Source organism: Schistocerca americana, chromosome 2 (assembly GCF_021461395.2).
Source record: "Schistocerca americana isolate TAMUIC-IGC-003095 chromosome 2, iqSchAmer2.1, whole genome shotgun sequence".
In the NCBI taxonomy this organism is placed as follows: Eukaryota; Metazoa; Arthropoda; class Insecta; order Orthoptera; family Acrididae; genus Schistocerca; species Schistocerca americana.
This window is the reverse complement of record NC_060120.1, coordinates 351,951,930-351,974,485: the sequence shown is the minus strand read 5'-3', so window position 1 is coordinate 351,974,485 and position 22,556 is coordinate 351,951,930. Positions and strand designations below refer to the sequence as shown.

Below are 22,556 nucleotides of genomic sequence, written 5' to 3'. Positions count from 1 at the left end.
GCTGCCGCCGAGCCCAGGCGCCGTGCCGAACACGCAGAAGGTCCCCGGCTCGATTGCGGGCGGAAACCCGTTTTCGTCGCACTCAGCAAGACACTTGCTACGATCTCTACTGTGACCATTTAAATCAACTTCAAACGTTCCATCAGCAGGGTGCACATGGCTCAAATGAAACATGAAACGGTTTCAGAACTGGTTGTCGGATTTTAGCGCTGACTTGGAGGCCTGGAAATGCGCGAAACAGCCACCGCCATGCGGTTTGTTACCACACCGTTGTACAAAACGCAAGGGCTCGTCCGGGATTTGAACCCGGGACCTCCTGCACCCGAAGCAGGAATCATACCCCTAGACCAACGAGCCTATTCGTTCCGAAAACGCACTGCATGTGAATGACGCCACCTTTGATGGTCTCACCATGTAGGGCTGCAGCTCAGCCAGCGTTCTCCCTGTCTGTCGCGGTTGGATTGTTTTCATCGACGTCTTTTACTGCAGGAACTTCACGAATCGGAGGGAGCTCGTAGCCGATGCCCTTGCTAACACAGAAGAAAAACTGTTGCTATTACGAGTCTCCGGGTGGTACATGAAAAGAACCGTCGTTTCCGTGGTGTAGCGGTTATCACGTCTGCTTTACACGCAGAAGGTCCCCGGTTCGATCCCGGGCGGGAACACAACAATTTTAATCTATATTTCGGATTTCATTTCCGAGATGACCTCACGTCCGCGTATGCAGAGACAAGCAATGTTGTATGCTAGACGGATAGGGCGTCATTTTACTGTCAAATACTGTAGCTCTCTTATTGCACCGGTATTTGGTAACTGAGAACGCCCCTAGCTCCATTATGGCTGGCAAAATTTATAATCCGGTTCTTCAGGGCTACTTCAAGTGCGCTTGCTACTGGCTTTCCTGAGCTCACCCTACTCGCCTTGTCACAGCTCTGTTAAAGTGTGATGCTAACTAATAATGAGAAACTCTTAGCCACGCTCAATCTTACATGCCACCCCTTGGTTGTTGCCGTCGCTAGTAAGATGAGGGTAGACTGTCGCACAATTAAGCTGAATCTCCACTCACGGTGCACATATCCCGCAAAGACAACCTTGTTTTCCGTTGCATGCAAAATTACCGTCTGCCTTTCTACCGAATTCCACCTACGTACTTTACTGGTGCCGCATTCTTGTTATATCCACGTGCTATAACAGGCGTCTACTCTTCATTGAGGAGCTGCAACCGGGGCTGAGTTCCACCTACGCTTCAGCACGGTCAAAATGGCAGGGCTCGTCCGGGATTTGAACCCGGGACCTCCTGCACCCAAAGCAGGAATCATACCCCTAGACCAACGAGCCACCTGGCTGGAGCAGTCAAGTTAATCCCAAGTAGTGGGCCTCACAGGGAACACAAACTTTCACGCGAATTCGCAAGATAAACGCTTTCTGCAGGCAGCACTCACCACTGTTGAGAAGAATATTAAAGGCAACGAATAAAAAGCGAAATAACTTCATCGAGCACTGCTTATGAACAGCCGGCAGTGCCTCAGTTTCGGTATGTGGTTTCTCAGGGTTAAGAGGAGGCGAATGCACTAAACAAAAGAACATCGGGAAACCAAGCACCAACTCATAACGAAAAGATTGCAAAATATACTGCAAGCAAAATTTCCAGAAGACGGATACTGAAGACGCCGCAGACAAAAGAATTATTCTATGCAGTAACGATTATCTAGGAAGCGTGAATTGCATGTGCTGCTCCACCACACAACTTCTTTTGATACTGTTTTACTTATTCTAAATTTTCATTACCTGATCGTCTCTAAAATACTGTGCGGTTATCACCTGGTTTCCAACAGCGATAGTAGTAAGTAAATCGACTACAAAGTCTTTCAAAGTAGGTCAGACACAAAAAAAAAAAAATCGGAGCTGCGTGTAGCTCATGTCATTCTGCTTTCAATCGTGAATCTCCGGCTGGGAGTAGTGGCGTACTTCTGTAATCCAAGCTTCTGGGAGGCCGTTGTGTGGGAGAGATCTGGAAACAACTACAGATTCGACCGTTCCACGAGCTCAGGAACGGCCGCGATGCCTTCATCGAGCTCTGCAGATCGACAGATGATAGTGTGGAAATTTCGGCAAGCGGTGGCTAAGGGTTAAGAGAAGCCAAACACACTAAACACAAGAAAGTCGGGAAACCGAAGCACACAACTCATAACGAAAAGATTGCGGAATGCAGTGCGAAAGCAAAACTTCGAGAAGACCAACTCTGAAGCCATCGGCGAGCTAGGAATTATTCCGCACAAGAAGCGATCATGTAGGAGGAGCGAGCCGAGGCTGTCGCTCGACCACACAATAAATTTTTGCTTAATCCCAATTTGCAGTACCGGTTCGACACTAGAATACTGCGCCTTGGTTCTTCCAAAAGCGATAGTAATAAGCACGTCGACTGCAGTGTCATTTGGGGTAGTGAGTCAGACATGGAGAGGATATGGGGCGGGTGGAATATGCAACGACAGGGGCATTGCAGGGCGGCCGCCGGCTCCTTGCGCTGTGGCGCACCGGTGCCGGCGGCGGCCTGGCTGGGCTGCTGGTGCCTCCATGTAGAGCTGCCGCGGAGCCCAGGCAAAGTGCCGCTAACGAAGCGATTGCCTTTGGTGACATCTTTTGCAATAACGACTGCGCGAATCGACGGTATCTCGTAAGGAAGGAAAGAGCAGCAGCTGCCGCCGAGCCCAGGCGCCGTGCCGAACACGCAGAAGGTCCCCGGCTCGATTGCGGGCGGAAACCCGTTTTCGTCGCACTCAGCAAGACGCTTGCTACGATCTCTACTGTGACCATTTAAATCAACTTCAAACGTTCCATCAGCAGGGTGCACATGGCTCAAATGAAACATGAAACGGTTTCAGAACTGGTTGTCGGATTTTAGCGCTGACTAGGATGCCTGGAAATGCGCGAAACAGCCACCGCCATGCGATTTGTTACCACACCGTTGTACTAAACGCAAGGGCTCGTCCGGGATTTGAACCCGGGACGTCCTGCACCCGAAGCAGGAATCATACCCCTAGACCAACGAGCCTATTCGTTCCGAAAACGCACTGCATGTGAATGACGCCACCTTTGATGGTCTCACCATGTAGGGCTGCAGCTCAGCCAGCGTTCTCCCTGTCTGTCGCGGTTGGATTGTTTTCATCGACGTCTTTTACTGCAGGAACTTCACGAATCGGAGGGAGCTCGTAGCCGATGCCCTTGCTAACACAGAAGAAAAACTGTTGCTATTACGAGTCTCCGGGTGGTACATGAAAAGAACCGTCGTTTCCGTGGTGTAGCGGTTATCACGTCTGCTTTACACGCAGAAGGTCCCCGGTTCGATCCCGGGCGGGAACACAACAATGTTAATCTATATTTCGGATTTCATTTCCGAGATGACCTCACGTCCGCGTATGCAGAGACAAGCAATGTTGTATGCTAGACGGATAGGGCGTCATTTTACTGTCAAATACTGTAGCTCTCTTATTGCACCGGTATTTGGTAACTGAGAACGCCCCTAGCTCCATTATGGCTGGCAAAATTTATAATCCGGTTCTTCAGGGCTACTTCAAGTGCGCTTGCTACTGGCTTTCCTGAGCTCACCCTACTCGCCTTGTCACAGCTCTGTTAAAGTGTGATGCTAACTAATAATGAGAAACTCTTAGCCACGTTCAATCTTACATGCCACCCCTTGGTTGTTGCCGTCGCTAGTAAGATGAGGGTAGACTGTCGCACAATTAAGCTGAATCTCCACTCACGGTGCACATATCCCGCAAAGACAACCTTGTTTTCCGTTGCATGCAAAATTACCGTCTGCCTTTCTACCGAATTCCACCTACGTACTTTACTGGTGCCGCATTCTTGTTATATCCACGTGCTATAACAGGCGTCTACTCTTCATTGAGGAGCTGCAACCGGGGCTGAGTTCCACCTACGCTTCAGCACGGCCAAAATGGCAGGGCTCGTCCGGGATTTGAACCCGGGACCTCCTGCACCCAAAGCAGGAATCATACCCCTAGACCAACGAGCCACGTGGCTGGAGCAGTCAAGTTAATCCCAAGTAGTGGGCCTCACAGGGAACACAAACTTTCACGCGAATTCGCAAGATAAACGCTTTCTGCAGGCAGCACTCACCACTGTTGAGAAGAATATTAAAGGCAACGAATAAAAAGCGAAATAACTTCATCGAGCACTGCTTATGAACAGCCGGCAGTGCCTCAGTTTCGGTATGTGGTTTCTCAGGGTTAAGAGGAGGCGAATGCACTAAACAAAAGAACATCGGGAAACCAAGCACCAACTCATAACGAAAAGATTGCAAAATATACTGCAAGCAAAATTTCCAGAAGACGGATACTGAAGACGCCGCAGACAAAAGAATTATTCTATGCAGTAACGATTATCTAGGAAGCGTGAATTGCATGTGCTGCTCCACCACACAGCTTCTTTTGATACTGTTTTACTTATTCTAAATTTTCATTACCTGATCGTCTCTAAAATACTGTGCGGTTATCACCTGGTTTCCAACAGCGATAGTAGTAAGTAAATCGACTACAAAGTCTTTCAAAGTAGGTCAGACACAAAAAAAAAAAAAAAATCGGAGCTGCGTGTAGCTCATGTCATTCTGCTTTCAATCGTGAATCTCCGGCTGGGAGTAGTGGCGTACTTCTGTAATCCAAGCTTCTGGGAGGCCGTTGTGTGGGAGAGATCTGGAAACAACTACAGATTCGACCGTTCCACGAGCTCAGGAACGGCCGCGATGCCTTCATCGAGCTCTGCAGATCGACAGATGATAGTGTGGAAATTTCGGCAAGCGGTGGCTAAGGGTTAAGAGAAGCCAAACACACTAAACACAAGAAAGTCGGGAAACCGAAGCACACAACTCATAACGAAAAGATTGCGGAATGCAGTGCGAAAGCAAAACTTCGAGAAGACCAACTCTGAAGCCATCGGCGAGCTAGGAATTATTCCGCACAAGAAGCGATCATGTAGGAGGAGCGAGCCGAGGCTGTCGCTCGACCACACAATAAATTTTTGCTTAATCCCAATTTGCAGTACCGGTTCGACACTAGAATACTGCGCCTTGGTTCTTCCAAAAGCGATAGTAATAAGCACGTCGACTGCAGTGTCATTTGGGGTAGTGAGTCAGACATGGAGAGGATATGGGGCGGGTGGAATATGCAACGACAGGGGCATTGCAGGGCGGCCGCCGGCTCCTTGCGCTGTGGCGCACCGGTGCCGGCGGCGGCCTGGCTGGGCTGCTGGTGCCTCCATGTAGAGCTGCCGCGGAGCCCAGGCAAAGTGCCGCTAACGAAGCGATTGCCTTTGGTGACATCTTTTGCAATAACGACTGCGCGAATCGACGGTATCTCGTAAGGAAGGAAAGAGCAGCAGCTGCCGCCGAGCCCAGGCGCCGTGCCGAACACGCAGAAGGTCCCCGGCTCGATAGCGGGCGGAAACCCGTTTTCGTCGCACTCAGCAAGACGCTTGCTACGATCTCTACTGTGACCATTTAAATCAACTTCAAACGTTCCATCAGCAGGGTGCACATGGCTCAAATGAAACATGAAACGGTTTCAGAACTGGTTGTCGGATTTTAGCGCTGACTTGGAGGCCTGGAAATGCGCGAAACAGCCACCGCCATGCGATTTGTTACCACACCGTTGTACAAAACGCAAGGGCTCGTCCGGGATTTGAACCCGGGAACTCCTGCACCCGAAGCAGGAATCATACCCCTAGACCAACGAGCCTATTCGTTCCGAAAACGCACTGCATGTGAATGACGCCACCTTTGATGGTCTCACCATGTAGGGCTGCAGCTCAGCCAGCGTTCTCCCTGTCTGTCGCGGTTGGATTGTTTTCATCGACGTCTTTTACTGCAGGAACTTCACGAATCGGAGGGAGCTCGTAGCCGATGCCCTTGCTAACACAGAAGAAAAACTGTTGCTATTACGAGTCTCCGGGTGGTACATGAAAAGAACCGTCGTTTCCGTGGTGTAGCGGTTATCACGTCTGCTTTACACGCAGAAGGTCCCCGGTTCGATCCCGGGCGGGAACACAACAATTTTAATCTATATTTCGGATTTCATTTCCGAGATGACCTCACGTCCGCGTATGCAGAGACAAGCAATGTTGTATGCTAGACGGATAGGGCGTCATTTTACTGTCAAATACTGTAGCTCTCTTATTGCACCGGTATTTGGTAACTGAGAACGCCCCTAGCTCCATTATGGCTGGCAAAATTTATAATCCGGTTCTTCAGGGCTACTTCAAGTGCGCTTGCTACTGGCTTTCCTGAGCTCACCCTACTCGCCTTGTCACAGCTCTGTTAAAGTGTGATGCTAACTAATAATGAGAAACTCTTAGCCACGTTCAATCTTACATGCCACCCCTTGGTTGTTGCCGTCGCTAGTAAGATGAGGGTAGACTGTCGCACAATTAAGCTGAATCTCCACTCACGGTGCACATATCCCGCAAAGACAACCTTGTTTTCCGTTGCATGCAAAATTACCGTCTGCCTTTCTACCGAATTCCACCTACGTACTTTACTGGTGCCGCATTCTTGTTATATCCACGTGCTATAACAGGCGTCTACTCTTCATTGAGGAGCTGCAACCGGGGCTGAGTTCCACCTACGCTTCAGCACGGTCAAAATGGCAGGGCTCGTCCGGGATTTGAACCCGGGACCTCCTGCACCCAAAGCAGGAATCATACCCCTAGACCAACGAGCCACCTGGCTGGAACAGTCAAGTTAATCCCAAGTAGTGGGCCTCACAGGGAACACAAACTTTCACGCGAATTCGCAAGATAAACGCTTTCTGCAGGCAGCACTCACCACTGTTGAGAAGAATATTAAAGGCAACGAATAAAAAGCGAAATAACTTCATCGAGCACTGCTTATGAACAGCCGGCAGTGCCTCAGTTTCGGTATGTGGTTTCTCAGGGTTAAGAGGAGGCGAATGCACTAAACAAAAGAACATCGGGAAACCAAGCACCAACTCATAACGAAAAGATTGCAAAATATACTGCAAGCAAAATTTCCAGAAGACGGATACTGAAGACGCCGCAGACAAAAGAATTATTCTATGCAGTAACGATTATCTAGGAAGCGTGAATTGCATGTGCTGCTCCACCACACAACTTCTTTTGATACTGTTTTACTTATTCTAAATTTTCATTACCTGATCGTCTCTAAAATACTGTGCGGTTATCACCTGGTTTCCAACAGCGATAGTAGTAAGTAAATCGACTACAAAGTCTTTCAAAGTAGGTCAGACACAAAAAAAAAAAAAAATCGGAGCTGCGTGTAGCTCATGTCATTCTGCTTTCAATCGTGAATCTCCGGCTGGGAGTAGTGGCGTACTTCTGTAATCCAAGCTTCTGGGAGGCCGTTGTGTGGGAGAGATCTGGAAACAACTACAGATTCGACCGTTCCACGAGCTCAGGAACGGCCGCGATGCCTTCATCGAGCTCTGCAGATCGACAGATGATAGTGTGGAAATTTCGGCAAGCGGTGGCTAAGGGTTAAGAGAAGCCAAACACACTAAACACAAGAAAGTCGGGAAACCGAAGCACACAACTCATAACGAAAAGATTGCGGAATGCAGTGCGAAAGCAAAACTTCGAGAAGACCAACTCTGAAGCCATCGGCGAGCTAGGAATTATTCCGCACAAGAAGCGATCATGTAGGAGGAGCGAGCCGAGGCTGTCGCTCGACCACACAATAAATTTTTGCTTAATCCCAATTTGCAGTACCGGTTCGACACTAGAATACTGCGCCTTGGTTCTTCCAAAAGCGATAGTAATAAGCACGTCGACTGCAGTGTCATTTGGGGTAGTGAGTCAGACATGGAGAGGATATGGGGCGGGTGGAATATGCAACGACAGGGGCATTGCAGGGCGGCCGCCGGCTCGTTGCGCTGTGGCGCACCGGTGCCGGCGGCGGCCTGGCTGGGCTGCTGGTGCCTCCATGTAGAGCTGCCGCGGAGCCCAGGCAAAGTGCCGCTAACGAAGCGATTGCCTTTGGTGACATCTTTTGCAATAACGACTGCGCGAATCGACGGTATCTCGTAAGGAAGGAAAGAGCAGCAGCTGCCGCCGAGCCCAGGCGCCGTGCCGAACACGCAGAAGGTCCCCGGCTCGATTGCGGGCGGAAACCCGTTTTCGTCGCACTCAGCAAGACACTTGCTACGATCTCTACTGTGACCATTTAAATCAACTTCAAACGTTCCATCAGCAGGGTGCACATGGCTCAAATGAAACATGAAACGGTTTCAGAACTGGTTGTCGGATTTTAGCGCTGACTTGGAGGCCTGGAAATGCGCGAAACAGCCACCGCCATGCGATTTGTTACCACACCGTTGTACAAAACGCAAGGGCTCGTCCGGGATTTGAACCCGGGACCTCCTGCACCCGAAGCAGGAATCATACCCCTAGACCAACGAGCCGATTCGTTCCGAAAACGCACTGCATGTCAATGACGCCACCTTTGATGGTCTCACCATGTAGGGCTGCAGCTCAGCCAGCGTTCTCCCTGTCTGTCGCGGTTGGATTGTTTTCATCGACGTCTTTTACTGCAGGAACTTCACGAATCGGAGGGAGCTCGTAGCCGATGCCCTTGCTAACACAGAAGAAAAACTGTTGCTATTACGAGTCTCCGGGTGGTACATGAAAAGAACCGTCGTTTCCGTGGTGTAGCGGTTATCACGTCTGCTTTACATGCAGAAGGTCCCCGGTTCGATCCCGGGCGGGAACACAACAATTTTAATCTATATTTCGGATTTCATTTCCGAGATGACCTCACGTCCGCGTATGCAGAGACAAGCAATGTTGTATGCTAGACGGATAGGGCGTCATTTTACTGTCAAATACTGTAGCTCTCTTATTGCACCGGTATTTGGTAACTGACAACGCCCCTAGCTCCATTATGGCTGGCAAAATTTATAATCCGGTTCTTCAGGGCTACTTCAAGTGCGCTTGCTACTGGCTTTCCTGAGCTCACCCTACTCGCCTTGTCACAGCTCTGTCAAAGTGTGATGCTAACTAATAATGAGAAACTCTTAGCCACGCTCAATCTTACATGCCACCCCTTGGTTGTTGCCGTCGCTAGTAAGATGAGGGTAGACTGTCGCACAATTAAGCTGAATCTCCACTCACGGTGCACATATCCCGCAAAGACAACCTTGTTTTCCGTTGCATGCAAAATTACCGTCTGCCTTTCTACCGAATTCCACCTACGTACTTTACTGGTGCCGCATTCTTGTTATATCCACGTGCTATAACAGGCGTCTACTCTTCATTGAGGAGCTGCAACCGGGGCTGAGTTCCATCTACGCTTCAGCACGGTCAAAATGGCAGGGCTCGTCCGGGATTTGAACCCGGGACCTCCTGCACCCAAAGCAGGAATCATACCCCTAGACCAACGAGCCACCTGGCTGGAGCAGTAAAGTTAATCCCAGGTAGTGGGCCTCACAGGGAACACAAACTTTCACGCGAATTCGCAAGATAAACGCTTTCTGCAGGCAGCACTCACCACTGTTGAGAAGAATATTAAAGGCAACGAATAAAAAGCGAAATAACTTCATCGAGCACTGCTTATGAACAGCCGGCAGTGCCTCAGTTTCGGTATGTGGTTTCTCAGGGTTAAGAGGAGGCGAATGCACTAAACAAAAGAACATCGGGAAACCAAGCACCAACTCATAACGAAAAGATTGCAAAATATACTGCAAGCAAAATTTCCAGAAGACGGATACTGAAGACGCCGCAGACAAAAGAATTATTCTATGCAGTAACGATTATCTAGGAAGCGTGAATTGCATGTGCTGCTCCACCACACAACTTCTTTTGATACTGTTTTACTTATTCTAAATTTTCATTACCTGATCGTCTCTAAAATACTGTGCGGTTATCACCTGGTTTCCAACAGCGATAGTAGTAAGTAAATCGACTACAAAGTCTTTCAAAGTAGGTCAGACACAAAAAAAAAAAAAAATCGGAGCTGCGTGTAGCTCATGTCATTCTGCTTTCAATCGTGAATCTCCGGCTGGGAGTAGTGGCGTACTTCTGTAATCCAAGCTTCTGGGAGGCCGTTGTGTGGGAGAGATCTGGAAACAACTACAGATTCGACCGTTCCACGAGCTCAGGAACGGCCGCGATGCCTTCATCGAGCTCTGCAGATCGACAGATGATAGTGTGGAAATTTCGGCAAGCGGTGGCTAAGGGTTAAGAGAAGCCAAACACACTAAACACAAGAAAGTCGGGAAACCGAAGCACACAACTCATAACGAAAAGATTGCGGAATGCAGTGCGAAAGCAAAACTTCGAGAAGACCAACTCTGAAGCCATCGGCGAGCTAGGAATTATTCCGCACAAGAAGCGATCATGTAGGAGGAGCGAGCCGAGGCTGTCGCTCGACCACACAATAAATTTTTGCTTAATCCCAATTTGCAGTACCGGTTCGACACTAGAATACTGCGCCTTGGTTCTTCCAAAAGCGATAGTAATAAGCACGTCGACTGCAGTGTCATTTGGGGTAGTGAGTCAGACATGGAGAGGATATGGGGCGGGTGGAATATGCAACGACAGGGGCATTGCAGGGCGGCCGCCGGCTCGTTGCGCTGTGGCGCACCGGTGCCGGCGGCGGCCTGGCTGGGCTGCTGGTGCCTCCTTGTAGAGCTGCCGCGGAGCCCAGGCAAAGTGCCGCTAACGAAGCGATTGCCTTTGGTGACATCTTTTGCAATAACGACTGCGCGAATCGACGGTATCTCGTAAGGAAGGAAAGAGCAGCAGCTGCCGCCGAGCCCAGGCGCCGTGCCGAACACGCAGAAGGTCCCCGGCTCGATTGCGGGCGGAAACCCGTTTTCGTCGCACTCAGCAAGACACTTGCTACGATCTCTACTGTGACCATTTAAATCAACTTCAAACGTTCCATCAGCAGGGTGCACATGGCTCAAATGAAACATGAAACGGTTTCAGAACTGGTTGTCGGATTTTAGCGCTGACTTGGAGGCCTGGAAATGCGCGAAACAGCCACCGCCATGCGATTTGTTACCACACCGTTGTACAAAACGCAAGGGCTCGTCCGGGATTTGAACCCGGGACCTCCTGCACCCGAAGCAGGAATCATACCCCTAGACCAACGAGCCTATTCGTTCCGAAAACGCACTGCATGTGAATGACGCCACCTTTGATGGTCTCACCATGTAGGGCTGCAGCTCAGCCAGCGTTCTCCCTGTCTGTCGCGGTTGGATTGTTTTCATCGACGTCTTTTACTGCAGGAACTTCACGAATCGGAGGGAGCTCGTAGCCGATGCCCTTGCTAACACAGAAGAAAAACTGTTGCTATTACGAGTCTCCGGGTGGTACATGAAAAGAACCGTCGTTTCCGTGGTGTAGCGGTTATCACGTCTGCTTTACACGCAGAAGGTCCCCGGTTCGATCCCGGGCGGGAACACAACAATTTTAATCCATATTTCGGATTTCATTTCCGAGATGACCTCACGTCCGCGTATGCAGAGACAAGCAATGTTGTATGCTAGACGGATAGGGCGTCATTTTACTGTCAAATACTGTAGCTCTCTTATTGCACCGGTATTTGGTAACTGAGAACGCCCCTAGCTCCATTATGGCTGGCAAAATTTATAATCCGGTTCTTCAGGGCTACTTCAAGTGCGCTTGCTACTGGCTTTCCTGAGCTCACCCTACTCGCCTTGTCACAGCTCTGTTAAAGTGTGATGCTAACTAATAATGAGAAACTCTTAGCCACGCTCAATCTTACATGCCACCCCTTGGTTGTTGCCGTCGCTAGTAAGATGAGGGTAGACTGTCGCACAATTAAGCTGAATCTCCACTCACGGTGCACATATCCCGCAAAGACAACCTTGTTTTCCGTTGCATGCAAAATTACCGTCTGCCTTTCTACCGAATTCCACCTACGTACTTTACTGGTGCCGCATTCTTGTTATATCCACGTGCTATAACAGGCGTCTACTCTTCATTGAGGAGCTGCAACCGGGGCTGAGTTCCACCTACGCTTCAGCACGGTCAAAATGGCAGGGCTCGTCCGGGATTTGAACCCGGGACCTCCTGCACCCAAAGCAGGAATCATACCCCTAGACCAACGAGCCACCTGGCTGGAGCAGTCAAGTTAATCCCAAGTAGTGGGCCTCACAGGGAACACAAACTTTCACGCGAATTCGCAAGATAAACGCTTTCTGCAGGCAGCACTCACCACTGTTGAGAAGAATATTAAAGGCAACGAATAAAAAGCGAAATAACTTCATCGAGCACTGCTTATGAACAGCCGGCAGTGCCTCAGTTTCGGTATGTGGTTTCTCAGGGTTAAGAGGAGGCGAATGCACTAAACAAAAGAACATCGGGAAACCAAGCACCAACTCATAACGAAAAGATTGCAAAATATACTGCAAGCAAAATTTCCAGAAGACGGATACTGAAGACGCCGCAGACAAAAGAATTATTCTATGCAGTAACGATTATCTAGGAAGCGTGAATTGCATGTGCTGCTCCACCACACAACTTCTTTTGATACTGTTTTACTTATTCTAAATTTTCATTACCTGATCGTCTCTAAAATACTGAGCGGTTATCACCTGGTTTCCAACAGCGATAGTAGTAAGTAAATCGACTACAAAGTCTTTCAAAGTAGGTCAGACACAAAAAAAAAAAAAATCGGAGCTGCGTGTAGCTCATGTCATTCTGCTTTCAATCGTGAATCTCCGGCTGGGAGTAGTGGCGTACTTCTGTAATCCAAGCTTCTGGGAGGCCGTTGTGTGGGAGAGATCTGGAAACAACTACAGATTCGACCGTTCCACGAGCTCAGGAACGGCCGCGATGCCTTCATCGAGCTCTGCAGATCGACAGATGATAGTGTGGAAATTTCGGCAAGCGGTGGCTAAGGGTTAAGAGAAGCCAAACACACTAAACACAAGAAAGTCGGGAAACCGAAGCACACAACTCATAACGAAAAGATTGCGGAATGCAGTGCGAAAGCAAAACTTCGAGAAGACCAACTCTGAAGCCATCGGCGAGCTAGGAATTATTCCGCACAAGAAGCGATCATGTAGGAGGAGCGAGCCGAGGCTGTCGCTCGACCACACAATAAATTTTTGCTTAATCCCAATTTGCAGTACCGGTTCGACACTAGAATACTGCGCCTTGGTTCTTCCAAAAGCGATAGTAATAAGCACGTCGACTGCAGTGTCATTTGGGGTAGTGAGTCAGACATGGAGAGGATATGGGGCGGGTGGAATATGCAACGACAGGGGCATTGCAGGGCGGCCGCCGGCTCGTTGCGCTGTGGCGCACCGGTGCCGGCGGCGGCCTGGCTGGGCTGCTGGTGCCTCCATGTAGAGCTGCCGCGGAGCCCAGGCAAAGTGCCGCTAACGAAGCGATTGCCTTTGGTGACATCTTTTGCAATAACGACTGCGCGAATCGACGGTATCTCGTAAGGAAGGAAAGAGCAGCAGCTGCCGCCGAGCCCAGGCGCCGTGCCGAACACGCAGAAGGTCCCCGGCTCGATTGCGGGCGGAAACCCGTTTTCGTCGCACTCAGCAAGACACTTGCTACGATCTCTACTGTGACCATTTAAATCAACTTCAAACGTTCCATCAGCAGGGTGCACATGGCTCAAATGAAACATGAAACGGTTTCAGAACTGGTTGTCGGATTTTAGCGCTGACTTGGAGGCCTGGAAATGCGCGAAACAGCCACCGCCATGCGATTTGTTACCACACCGTTGTACAAAACGCAAGGGCTCGTCCGGGATTTGAACCCGGGACCTCCTGCACCCGAAGCAGGAATCATACCCCTAGACCAACGAGCCTATTCGTTCCGAAAACGCACTGCATGTGAATGACGCCACCTTTGATGGTCTCACCATGTAGGGCTGCAGCTCAGCCAGCGTTCTCCCTGTCTGTCGCGGTTGGATTGTTTTCATCGACGTCTTTTACTGCAGGAACTTCACGAATCGGAGGGAGCTCGTAGCCGATGCCCTTGCTAACACAGAAGAAAAACTGTTGCTATTACGAGTCTCCGGGTGGTACATGAAAAGAACCGTCGTTTCCGTGGTGTAGCGGTTATCACGTCTGCTTTACACGCAGAAGGTCCCCGGTTCGATCCCGGGCGGGAACACAACAATTTTAATCCATATTTCGGATTTCATTTCCGAGATGACCTCACGTCCGCGTATGCAGAGACAAGCAATGTTGTATGCTAGACGGATAGGGCGTCATTTTACTGTCAAATACTGTAGCTCTCTTATTGCACCGGTATTTGGTAACTGAGAACGCCCCTAGCTCCATTATGGCTGGCAAAATTTATAATCCGGTTCTTCAGGGCTACTTCAAGTGCGCTTGCTACTGGCTTTCCTGAGCTCACCCTACTCGCCTTGTCACAGCTCTGTTAAAGTGTGATGCTAACTAATAATGAGAAACTCTTAGCCACGCTCAATCTTACATGCCACCCCTTGGTTGTTGCCGTCGCTAGTAAGATGAGGGTAGACTGTCGCACAATTAAGCTGAATCTCCACTCACGGTGCACATATCCCGCAAAGACAACCTTGTTTTCCGTTGCATGCAAAATTACCGTCTGCCTTTCTACCGAATTCCACCTACGTACTTTACTGGTGCCGCATTCTTGTTATATCCACGTGCTATAACAGGCGTCTACTCTTCATTGAGGAGCTGCAACCGGGGCTGAGTTCCACCTACGCTTCAGCACGGTCAAAATGGCAGGGCTCGTCCGGGATTTGAACCCGGGACCTCCTGCACCCAAAGCAGGAATCATACCCCTAGACCAACGAGCCACCTGGCTGGAGCAGTCAAGTTAATCCCAAGTAGTGGGCCTCACAGGGAACACAAACTTTCACGCGAATTCGCAAGATAAACGCTTTCTGCAGGCAGCACTCACCACTGTTGAGAAGAATATTAAAGGCAACGAATAAAAAGCGAAATAACTTCATCGAGCACTGCTTATGAACAGCCGGCAGTGCCTCAGTTTCGGTATGTGGTTTCTCAGGGTTAAGAGGAGGCGAATGCACTAAACAAAAGAACATCGGGAAACCAAGCACCAACTCATAACGAAAAGATTGCAAAATATACTGCAAGCAAAATTTCCAGAAGACGGATACTGAAGACGCCGCAGACAAAAGAATTATTCTATGCAGTAACGATTATCTAGGAAGCGTGAATTGCATGTGCTGCTCCACCACACAACTTCTTTTGATACTGTTTTACTTATTCTAAATTTTCATTACCTGATCGTCTCTAAAATACTGAGCGGTTATCACCTGGTTTCCAACAGCGATAGTAGTAAGTAAATCGACTACAAAGTCTTTCAAAGTAGGTCAGACACAAAAAAAAAAAAAATCGGAGCTGCGTGTAGCTCATGTCATTCTGCTTTCAATCGTGAATCTCCGGCTGGGAGTAGTGGCGTACTTCTGTAATCCAAGCTTCTGGGAGGCCGTTGTGTGGGAGAGATCTGGAAACAACTACAGATTCGACCGTTCCACGAGCTCAGGAACGGCCGCGATGCCTTCATCGAGCTCTGCAGATCGACAGATGATAGTGTGGAAATTTCGGCAAGCGGTGGCTAAGGGTTAAGAGAAGCCAAACACACTAAACACAAGAAAGTCGGGAAACCGAAGCACACAACTCATAACGAAAAGATTGCGGAATGCAGTGCGAAAGCAAAACTTCGAGAAGACCAACTCTGAAGCCATCGGCGAGCTAGGAATTATTCCGCACAAGAAGCGATCATGTAGGAGGAGCGAGCCGAGGCTGTCGCTCGACCACACAATAAATTTTTGCTTAATCCCAATTTGCAGTACCGGTTCGACACTAGAATACTGCGCCTTGGTTCTTCCAAAAGCGATAGTAATAAGCACGTCGACTGCAGTGTCATTTGGGGTAGTGAGTCAGACATGGAGAGGATATGGGGCGGGTGGAATATGCAACGACAGGGGCATTGCAGGGCGGCCGCCGGCTCCTTGCGCTGTGGCGCACCGGTGCCGGCGGCGGCCTGGCTGGGCTGCTGGTGCCTCCATGTAGAGCTGCCGCGGAGCCCAGGCAAAGTGCCGCTAACGAAGCGATTGCCTTTGGTGACATCTTTTGCAATAACGACTGCGCGAATCGACGGTATCTCGTAAGGAAGGAAAGAGCAGCAGCTGCCGCCGAGCCCAGGCGCCGTGCCGAACACGCAGAAGGTCCCCGGCTCGATTGCGGGCGGAAACCCGTTTTCGTCGCACTCAGCAAGACACTTGCTACGATCTCTACTGTGACCATTTAAATCAACTTCAAACGTTCCATCAGCAGGGTGCACATGGCTCAAATGAAACATGAAACGGTTTCAGAACTGGTTGTCGGATTTTAGCGCTGACTTGGAGGCCTGGAAATGCGCGAAACAGCCACCGCCATGCGATTTGTTACCACACCGTTGTACAAAACGCAAGGGCTCGTCCGGGATTTGAACCCGGGACCTCCTGCACCCGAAGCAGGAATCATACCCATAGACCAACGAGCCTATTCGTTCCGAAAACGCACTGCATGTGAATGACGCCACCTTTGATGGTCTCACCATGTAGGGCTGCAGCTCAGCCAGCGTACTCCCTGTCTGTCGCGGTTGGATTGTTTTCATCGACGTCTTTTACTGCAGGAACTTCACGAATCGGAGGGAGCTCGTAGCCGATGCCCTTGCTAACACAGAAGAAAAACTGTTGCTATTACGAGTCTCCGGGTGGTACATGAAAAGAACCGTCGTTTCCGTGGTGTAGCGGTTATCACGTCTGCTTTACACGCAGAAGGTCCCCGGTTCGATCCCGGGCGGGAACACAACAATTTTAATCCATATTTCGGATTTCATTTCCGAGATGACCTCACGTCCGCGTATGCAGAGACAAGCAATGTTGTATGCTAGACGGATAGGGCGTCATTTTACTGTCAAATACTGTAGCTCTCTTATTGCACCGGTATTTGGTAACTGAGAACGCCCCTAGCTCCATTATGGCTGGCAAAATTTATAATCCGGTTCTTCAGGGCTACTTCAAGTGCGCTTGCTACTGGCTTTCCTGAGCTCACCCTACTCGCCTTGTCACAGCTCTGTTAAAGTGTGATGCTAACTAATAATGAGAAACTCTTAGCCACGCTCAATCTTACATGCCACCCCTTGGTTGTTGCCGTCGCTAGTAAGATGAGGGTAGACTGTCGCACAATTAAGCTGAATCTCCACTCACGGTGCACATATCCCGCAAAGACAACCTTGTTTTCCGTTGCATGCAAAATTACCGTCTGCCTTTCTACCGAATTCCACCTACGTACTTTACTGGTGCCGCATTCTTGTTATATCCACGTGCTATAACAGGCGTCTACTCTTCATTGAGGAGCTGCAACCGGGGCTGAGTTCCACCTACGCTTCAGCACGGTCAAAATGGCAGGGCTCGTCCGGGATTTGAACCCGGGACCTCCTGCACCCAAAGCAGGAATCATACCCCTAGACCAACGAGCCACCTGGCTGGAGCAGTCAAGTTAATCCCAAGTAGTGGGCCTCACAGGGAACACAAACTTTCACGCGAATTCGCAAGATAAACGCTTTCTGCAGGCAGCACTCACCACTGTTGAGAAGAATATTAAAGGCAACGAATAAAAAGCGAAATAACTTCATCGAGCACTGCTTATGAACAGCCGGCAGTGCCTCAGTTTCGGTATGTGGTTTCTCAGGGTTAAGAGGAGGCGAATGCACTAAACAAAAGAACATCGGGAAACCAAGCACCAACTCATAACGAAAAGATTGCAAAATATACTGCAAGCAAAATTTCCAGAAGACGGATACTGAAGACGCCGCAGACAAAAGAATTATTCTATGCAGTAACGATTATCTAGGAAGCGTGAATTGCATGTGCTGCTCCACCACACAACTTCTTTTGATACTGTTTTACTTATTCTAAATTTTCATTACCTGATCGTCTCTAAAATACTGTGCGGTTATCACCTGGTTTCCAACAGCGATAGTAGTAAGTAAATCGACTACAAAGTCTTTCAAAGTAGGTCAGACACAAAAAAAAAAAAAAAATCGGAGCTGCGTGTAGCTCATGTCATTCTGCTTTCAATCGTGAATCTCCGGCTGGGAGTAGTGGCGTACTTCTGTAATCCAAGCTTCTGGGAGGCCGTTGTGTGGGAGAGATCTGGAAACAACTACAGATTCGACCGTTCCACGAGCTCAGGAACGGCCGCGATGCCTTCATCGAGCTCTGCAGATCGACAGATGATAGTGTGGAAATTTCGGCAAGCGGTGGCTAAGGGTTAAGAGAAGCCAAACACACTAAACACAAGAAAGTCGGGAAACCGAAGCACACAACTCATAACGAAAAGATTGCGGAATGCAGTGCGAAAGCAAAACTTCGAGAAGACCAACTCTGAAGCCATCGGCGAGCTAGGAATTATTCCGCACAAGAAGCGATCATGTAGGAGGAGCGAGCCGAGGCTGTCGCTCGACCACACAATAAATTTTTGCTTAATCCCAATTTGCAGTACCGGTTCGACACTAGAATACTGCGCCTTGGTTCTTCCAAAAGCGATAGTAATAAGCACGTCGACTGCAGTGTCATTTGGGGTAGTGAGTCAGACATGGAGAGGATATGGGGCGGGTGGAATATGCAACGACAGGGGCATTGCAGGGCGGCCGCCGGCTCGTTGCGCTGTGGCGCACCGGTGCCGGCGGCGGCCTGGCTGGGCTGCTGGTGCCTCCATGTAGAGCTGCCGCGGAGCCCAGGCAAAGTGCCGCTAACGAAGCGATTGCCTTTGGTGACATCTTTTGCAATAACGACTGCGCGAATCGACGGTATCTCGTAAGGAAGGAAAGAGCAGCAGCTGCCGCCGAGCCCAGGCGCCGTGCCGAACACGCAGAAGGTCCCCGGCTCGATTGCGGGCGGAAACCCGTTTTCGTCGCACTCAGCAAGACACTTGCTACGATCTCTACTGTGACCATTTAAATCAACTTCAAACGTTCCATCAGCAGGGTGCACATGGCTCAAATGAAACATGAAACGGTTTCAGAACTGGTTGTCGGATTTTAGCGCTGACTTGGAGGCCTGGAAATGCGCGAAACAGCCACCGCCATGCGATTTGTTACCACACCGTTGTACAAAACGCAAGGGCTCGTCCGGGATTTGAACCCGGGACCTCCTGCACCCGAAGCAGGAATCATACCCATAGACCAACGAGCCTATTCGTTCCGAAAACGCACTGCATGTGAATGACGCCACCTTTGATGGTCTCACCATGTAGGGCTGCAGCTCAGCCAGCGTACTCCCTGTCTGTCGCGGTTGGATTGTTTTCATCGACGTCTTTTACTGCAGGAACTTCACGAATCGGAGGGAGCTCGTAGCCGATGCCCTTGCTAACACAGAAGAAAAACTGTTGCTATTACGAGTCTCCGGGTGGTACATGAAAAGAACCGTCGTTTCCGTGGTGTAGCGGTTATCACGTCTGCTTTACACGCAGAAGGTCCCCGGTTCGATCCCGGGCGGGAACACAACAATTTTAATCCATATTTCGGATTTCATTTCCGAGATGACCTCACGTCCGCGTATGCAGAGACAAGCAATGTTGTATGCTAGACGGATAGGGCGTCATTTTACTGTCAAATACTGTAGCTCTCTTATTGCACCGGTATTTGGTAACTGAGAACGCCCCTAGCTCCATTATGGCTGGCAAAATTTATAATCCGGTTCTTCAGGGCTACTTCAAGTGCGCTTGCTACTGGCTTTCCTGAGCTCACCCTACTCGCCTTGTCACAGCTCTGTTAAAGTGTGATGCTAACTAATAATGAGAAACTCTTAGCCACGCTCAATCTTACATGCCACCCCTTGGTTGTTGCCGTCGCTAGTAAGATGAGGGTAGACTGTCGCACAATTAAGCTGAATCTCCACTCACGGTGCACATATCCCGCAAAGACAACCTTGTTTTCCGTTGCATGCAAAATTACCGTCTGCCTTTCTACCGAATTCCACCTACGTACTTTACTGGTGCCGCATTCTTGTTATATCCACGTGCTATAACAGGCGTCTACTCTTCATTGAGGAGCTGCAACCGGGGCTGAGTTCCACCTACGCTTCAGCACGGTCAAAATGGCAGGGCTCGTCCGGGATTTGAACCCGGGACCTCCTGCACCCAAAGCAGGAATCATACCCCTAGACCAACGAGCCACCTGGCTGGAGCAGTCAAGTTAATCCCAAGTAGTGGGCCTCACAGGGAACACAAACTTTCACGCGAATTCGCAAGATAAACGCTTTCTGCAGGCAGCACTCACCACTGTTGAGAAGAATATTAAAGGCAACGAATAAAAAGCGAAATAACTTCATCGAGCACTGCTTATGAACAGCCGGCAGTGCCTCAGTTTCGGTATGTGGTTTCTCAGGGTTAAGAGGAGGCGAATGCACTAAACAAAAGAACATCGGGAAACCAAGCACCAACTCATAACGAAAAGATTGCAAAATATACTGCAAGCAAAATTTCCAGAAGACGGATACTGAAGACGCCGCAGACAAAAGAATTATTCTATGCAGTAACGATTATCTAGGAAGCGTGAATTGCATGTGCTGCTCCACCACACAACTTCTTTTGATACTGTTTTACTTATTCTAAATTTTCATTACCTGATCGTCTCTAAAATACTGTGCGGTTATCACCTGGTTTCCAACAGCGATAGTAGTAAGTAAATCGACTACAAAGTCTTTCAAAGTAGGTCAGACACAAAAAAAAAAAAAAATCGGAGCTGCGTGTAGCTCATGTCATTCTGCTTTCAATCGTGAATCTCCGGCTGGGAGTAGTGGCGTACTTCTGTAATCCAAGCTTCTGGGAGGCCGTTGTGTGGGAGAGATCTGGAAACAACTACAGATTCGACCGTTCCACGAGCTCAGGAACGGCCGCGATGCCTTCATCGAGCTCTGCAGATCGACAGATGATAGTGTGGAAATTTCGGCAAGCGGTGGCTAAGGGTTAAGAGAAGCCAAACACACTAAACACAAGAAAGTCGGGAAACCGAAGCACACAACTCATAACGAAAAGATTGCGGAATGCAGTGCGAAAGCAAAACTTCGAGAAGACCAACTCTGAAGCCATCGGCGAGCTAGGAATTATTCCGCACAAGAAGCGATCATGTAGGAGGAGCGAGCCGAGGCTGTCGCTCGACCACACAATAAATTTTTGCTTAATCCCAATTTGCAGTACCGGTTCGACACTAGAATACTGCGCCTTGGTTCTTCCAAAAGCGATAGTAATAAGCACGTCGACTGCAGTGTCATTTGGGGTAGTGAGTCAGACATGGAGAGGATATGGGGCGGGTGGAATATGCAACGACAGGGGCATTGCAGGGCGGCCGCCGGCTCCTTGCGCTGTGGCGCACCGGTGCCGGCGGCGGCCTGGCTGGGCTGCTGGTGCCTCCATGTAGAGCTGCCGCGGAGCCCAGGCAAAGTGCCGCTAACGAAGCGATTGCCTTTGGTGACATCTTTTGCAATAACGACTGCGCGAATCGACGGTATCTCGTAAGGAAGGAAAGAGCAGCAGCTGCCGCCGAGCCCAGGCGCCGTGCCGAACACGCAGAAGGTCCCCGGCTCGATTGCGGGCGGAAACCCGTTTTCGTCGCACTCAGCAAGACACTTGCTACGATCTCTACTGTGACCATTTAAATCAACTTCAAACGTTCCATCAGCAGGGTGCACATGGCTCAAATGAAACATGAAACGGTTTCAGAACTGGTTGTCGGATTTTAGCGCTGACTTGGAGGCCTGGAAATGCGCGAAACAGCCACCGCCATGCGATTTGTTACCACACCGTTGTACAAAACGCAAGGGCTCGTCCGGGATTTGAACCCGGGACCTCCTGCACCCGAAGCAGGAATCATACCCATAGACCAACGAGCCTATTCGTTCCGAAAACGCACTGCATGTGAATGACGCCACCTTTGATGGTCTCACCATGTAGGGCTGCAGCTCAGCCAGCGTACTCCCTGTCTGTCGCGGTTGGATTGTTTTCATCGACGTCTTTTACTGCAGGAACTTCACGAATCGGAGGGAGCTCGTAGCCGATGCCCTTGCTAACACAGAAGAAAAACTGTTGCTATTACGAGTCTCCGGGTGGTACATGAAAAGAACCGTCGTTTCCGTGGTGTAGCGGTTATCACGTCTGCTTTACACGCAGAAGGTCCCCGGTTCGATCCCGGGCGGGAACACAACAATTTTAATCCATATTTCGGATTTCATTTCCGAGATGACCTCACGTCCGCGTATGCAGAGACAAGCAATGTTGTATGCTAGACGGATAGGGCGTCATTTTACTGTCAAATACTGTAGCTCTCTTATTGCACCGGTATTTGGTAACTGAGAACGCCCCTAGCTCCATTATGGCTGGCAAAATTTATAATCCGGTTCTTCAGGGCTACTTCAAGTGCGCTTGCTACTGGCTTTCCTGAGCTCACCCTACTCGCCTTGTCACAGCTCTGTTAAAGTGTGATGCTAACTAATAATGAGAAACTCTTAGCCACGCTCA

General features: G+C 49.6%; 26 non-coding genes across 26 annotated transcripts; 9 read left to right on the top strand and 17 right to left on the bottom strand.

The window, feature by feature from the left end:
* Positions 1 to 285: 285 nt before the first annotated feature.
* Positions 286 to 357, bottom strand: Trnap-cgg. The gene has a single exon. It is a non-coding gene; the product is annotated as a tRNA-Pro (tRNA).
* A 235-nt stretch (positions 358 to 592) lies between these two features.
* Trnav-uac lies at positions 593 to 665 on the top strand. The gene has a single exon. It is a non-coding gene; the product is annotated as a tRNA-Val (tRNA).
* Positions 666 to 1,266: 601 nt separating this feature from the next.
* Trnap-ugg lies at positions 1,267 to 1,338 on the bottom strand. Its single transcript has one exon. It is a non-coding gene; the product is annotated as a tRNA-Pro (tRNA).
* A 1,642-nt stretch (positions 1,339 to 2,980) lies between these two features.
* Trnap-cgg lies at positions 2,981 to 3,052 on the bottom strand. Its single transcript has one exon. It is a non-coding gene; the product is annotated as a tRNA-Pro (tRNA).
* Positions 3,053 to 3,287: 235 nt separating this feature from the next.
* Trnav-uac lies at positions 3,288 to 3,360 on the top strand. The gene has a single exon. It is a non-coding gene; the product is annotated as a tRNA-Val (tRNA).
* Positions 3,361 to 3,961: 601 nt separating this feature from the next.
* On the bottom strand, positions 3,962 to 4,033 carry Trnap-ugg. The gene has a single exon. It is a non-coding gene; the product is annotated as a tRNA-Pro (tRNA).
* Positions 4,034 to 5,678: 1,645 nt separating this feature from the next.
* Trnap-cgg lies at positions 5,679 to 5,750 on the bottom strand. The gene has a single exon. It is a non-coding gene; the product is annotated as a tRNA-Pro (tRNA).
* A 235-nt stretch (positions 5,751 to 5,985) lies between these two features.
* On the top strand, positions 5,986 to 6,058 carry Trnav-uac. Its single transcript has one exon. It is a non-coding gene; the product is annotated as a tRNA-Val (tRNA).
* Positions 6,059 to 6,659: 601 nt separating this feature from the next.
* On the bottom strand, positions 6,660 to 6,731 carry Trnap-ugg. Its single transcript has one exon. It is a non-coding gene; the product is annotated as a tRNA-Pro (tRNA).
* A 1,644-nt stretch (positions 6,732 to 8,375) lies between these two features.
* On the bottom strand, positions 8,376 to 8,447 carry Trnap-cgg. Its single transcript has one exon. It is a non-coding gene; the product is annotated as a tRNA-Pro (tRNA).
* Positions 8,448 to 8,682: 235 nt separating this feature from the next.
* Positions 8,683 to 8,755, top strand: Trnav-uac. The gene has a single exon. It is a non-coding gene; the product is annotated as a tRNA-Val (tRNA).
* Positions 8,756 to 9,356: 601 nt separating this feature from the next.
* On the bottom strand, positions 9,357 to 9,428 carry Trnap-ugg. Its single transcript has one exon. It is a non-coding gene; the product is annotated as a tRNA-Pro (tRNA).
* Positions 9,429 to 11,072: 1,644 nt separating this feature from the next.
* On the bottom strand, positions 11,073 to 11,144 carry Trnap-cgg. Its single transcript has one exon. It is a non-coding gene; the product is annotated as a tRNA-Pro (tRNA).
* Positions 11,145 to 11,379: 235 nt separating this feature from the next.
* Positions 11,380 to 11,452, top strand: Trnav-uac. Its single transcript has one exon. It is a non-coding gene; the product is annotated as a tRNA-Val (tRNA).
* A 601-nt stretch (positions 11,453 to 12,053) lies between these two features.
* Positions 12,054 to 12,125, bottom strand: Trnap-ugg. Its single transcript has one exon. It is a non-coding gene; the product is annotated as a tRNA-Pro (tRNA).
* A 1,643-nt stretch (positions 12,126 to 13,768) lies between these two features.
* Trnap-cgg lies at positions 13,769 to 13,840 on the bottom strand. The gene has a single exon. It is a non-coding gene; the product is annotated as a tRNA-Pro (tRNA).
* Positions 13,841 to 14,075: 235 nt separating this feature from the next.
* Positions 14,076 to 14,148, top strand: Trnav-uac. Its single transcript has one exon. It is a non-coding gene; the product is annotated as a tRNA-Val (tRNA).
* A 601-nt stretch (positions 14,149 to 14,749) lies between these two features.
* On the bottom strand, positions 14,750 to 14,821 carry Trnap-ugg. Its single transcript has one exon. It is a non-coding gene; the product is annotated as a tRNA-Pro (tRNA).
* A 1,643-nt stretch (positions 14,822 to 16,464) lies between these two features.
* On the bottom strand, positions 16,465 to 16,536 carry Trnap-cgg. Its single transcript has one exon. It is a non-coding gene; the product is annotated as a tRNA-Pro (tRNA).
* Positions 16,537 to 16,771: 235 nt separating this feature from the next.
* Positions 16,772 to 16,844, top strand: Trnav-uac. Its single transcript has one exon. It is a non-coding gene; the product is annotated as a tRNA-Val (tRNA).
* A 601-nt stretch (positions 16,845 to 17,445) lies between these two features.
* On the bottom strand, positions 17,446 to 17,517 carry Trnap-ugg. Its single transcript has one exon. It is a non-coding gene; the product is annotated as a tRNA-Pro (tRNA).
* A 1,645-nt stretch (positions 17,518 to 19,162) lies between these two features.
* Positions 19,163 to 19,234, bottom strand: Trnap-cgg. The gene has a single exon. It is a non-coding gene; the product is annotated as a tRNA-Pro (tRNA).
* Positions 19,235 to 19,469: 235 nt separating this feature from the next.
* Positions 19,470 to 19,542, top strand: Trnav-uac. The gene has a single exon. It is a non-coding gene; the product is annotated as a tRNA-Val (tRNA).
* A 601-nt stretch (positions 19,543 to 20,143) lies between these two features.
* Positions 20,144 to 20,215, bottom strand: Trnap-ugg. Its single transcript has one exon. It is a non-coding gene; the product is annotated as a tRNA-Pro (tRNA).
* Positions 20,216 to 21,859: 1,644 nt separating this feature from the next.
* Positions 21,860 to 21,931, bottom strand: Trnap-cgg. The gene has a single exon. It is a non-coding gene; the product is annotated as a tRNA-Pro (tRNA).
* Positions 21,932 to 22,166: 235 nt separating this feature from the next.
* On the top strand, positions 22,167 to 22,239 carry Trnav-uac. Its single transcript has one exon. It is a non-coding gene; the product is annotated as a tRNA-Val (tRNA).
* The last annotated feature ends 317 nt before the right edge of the window (positions 22,240 to 22,556 follow it).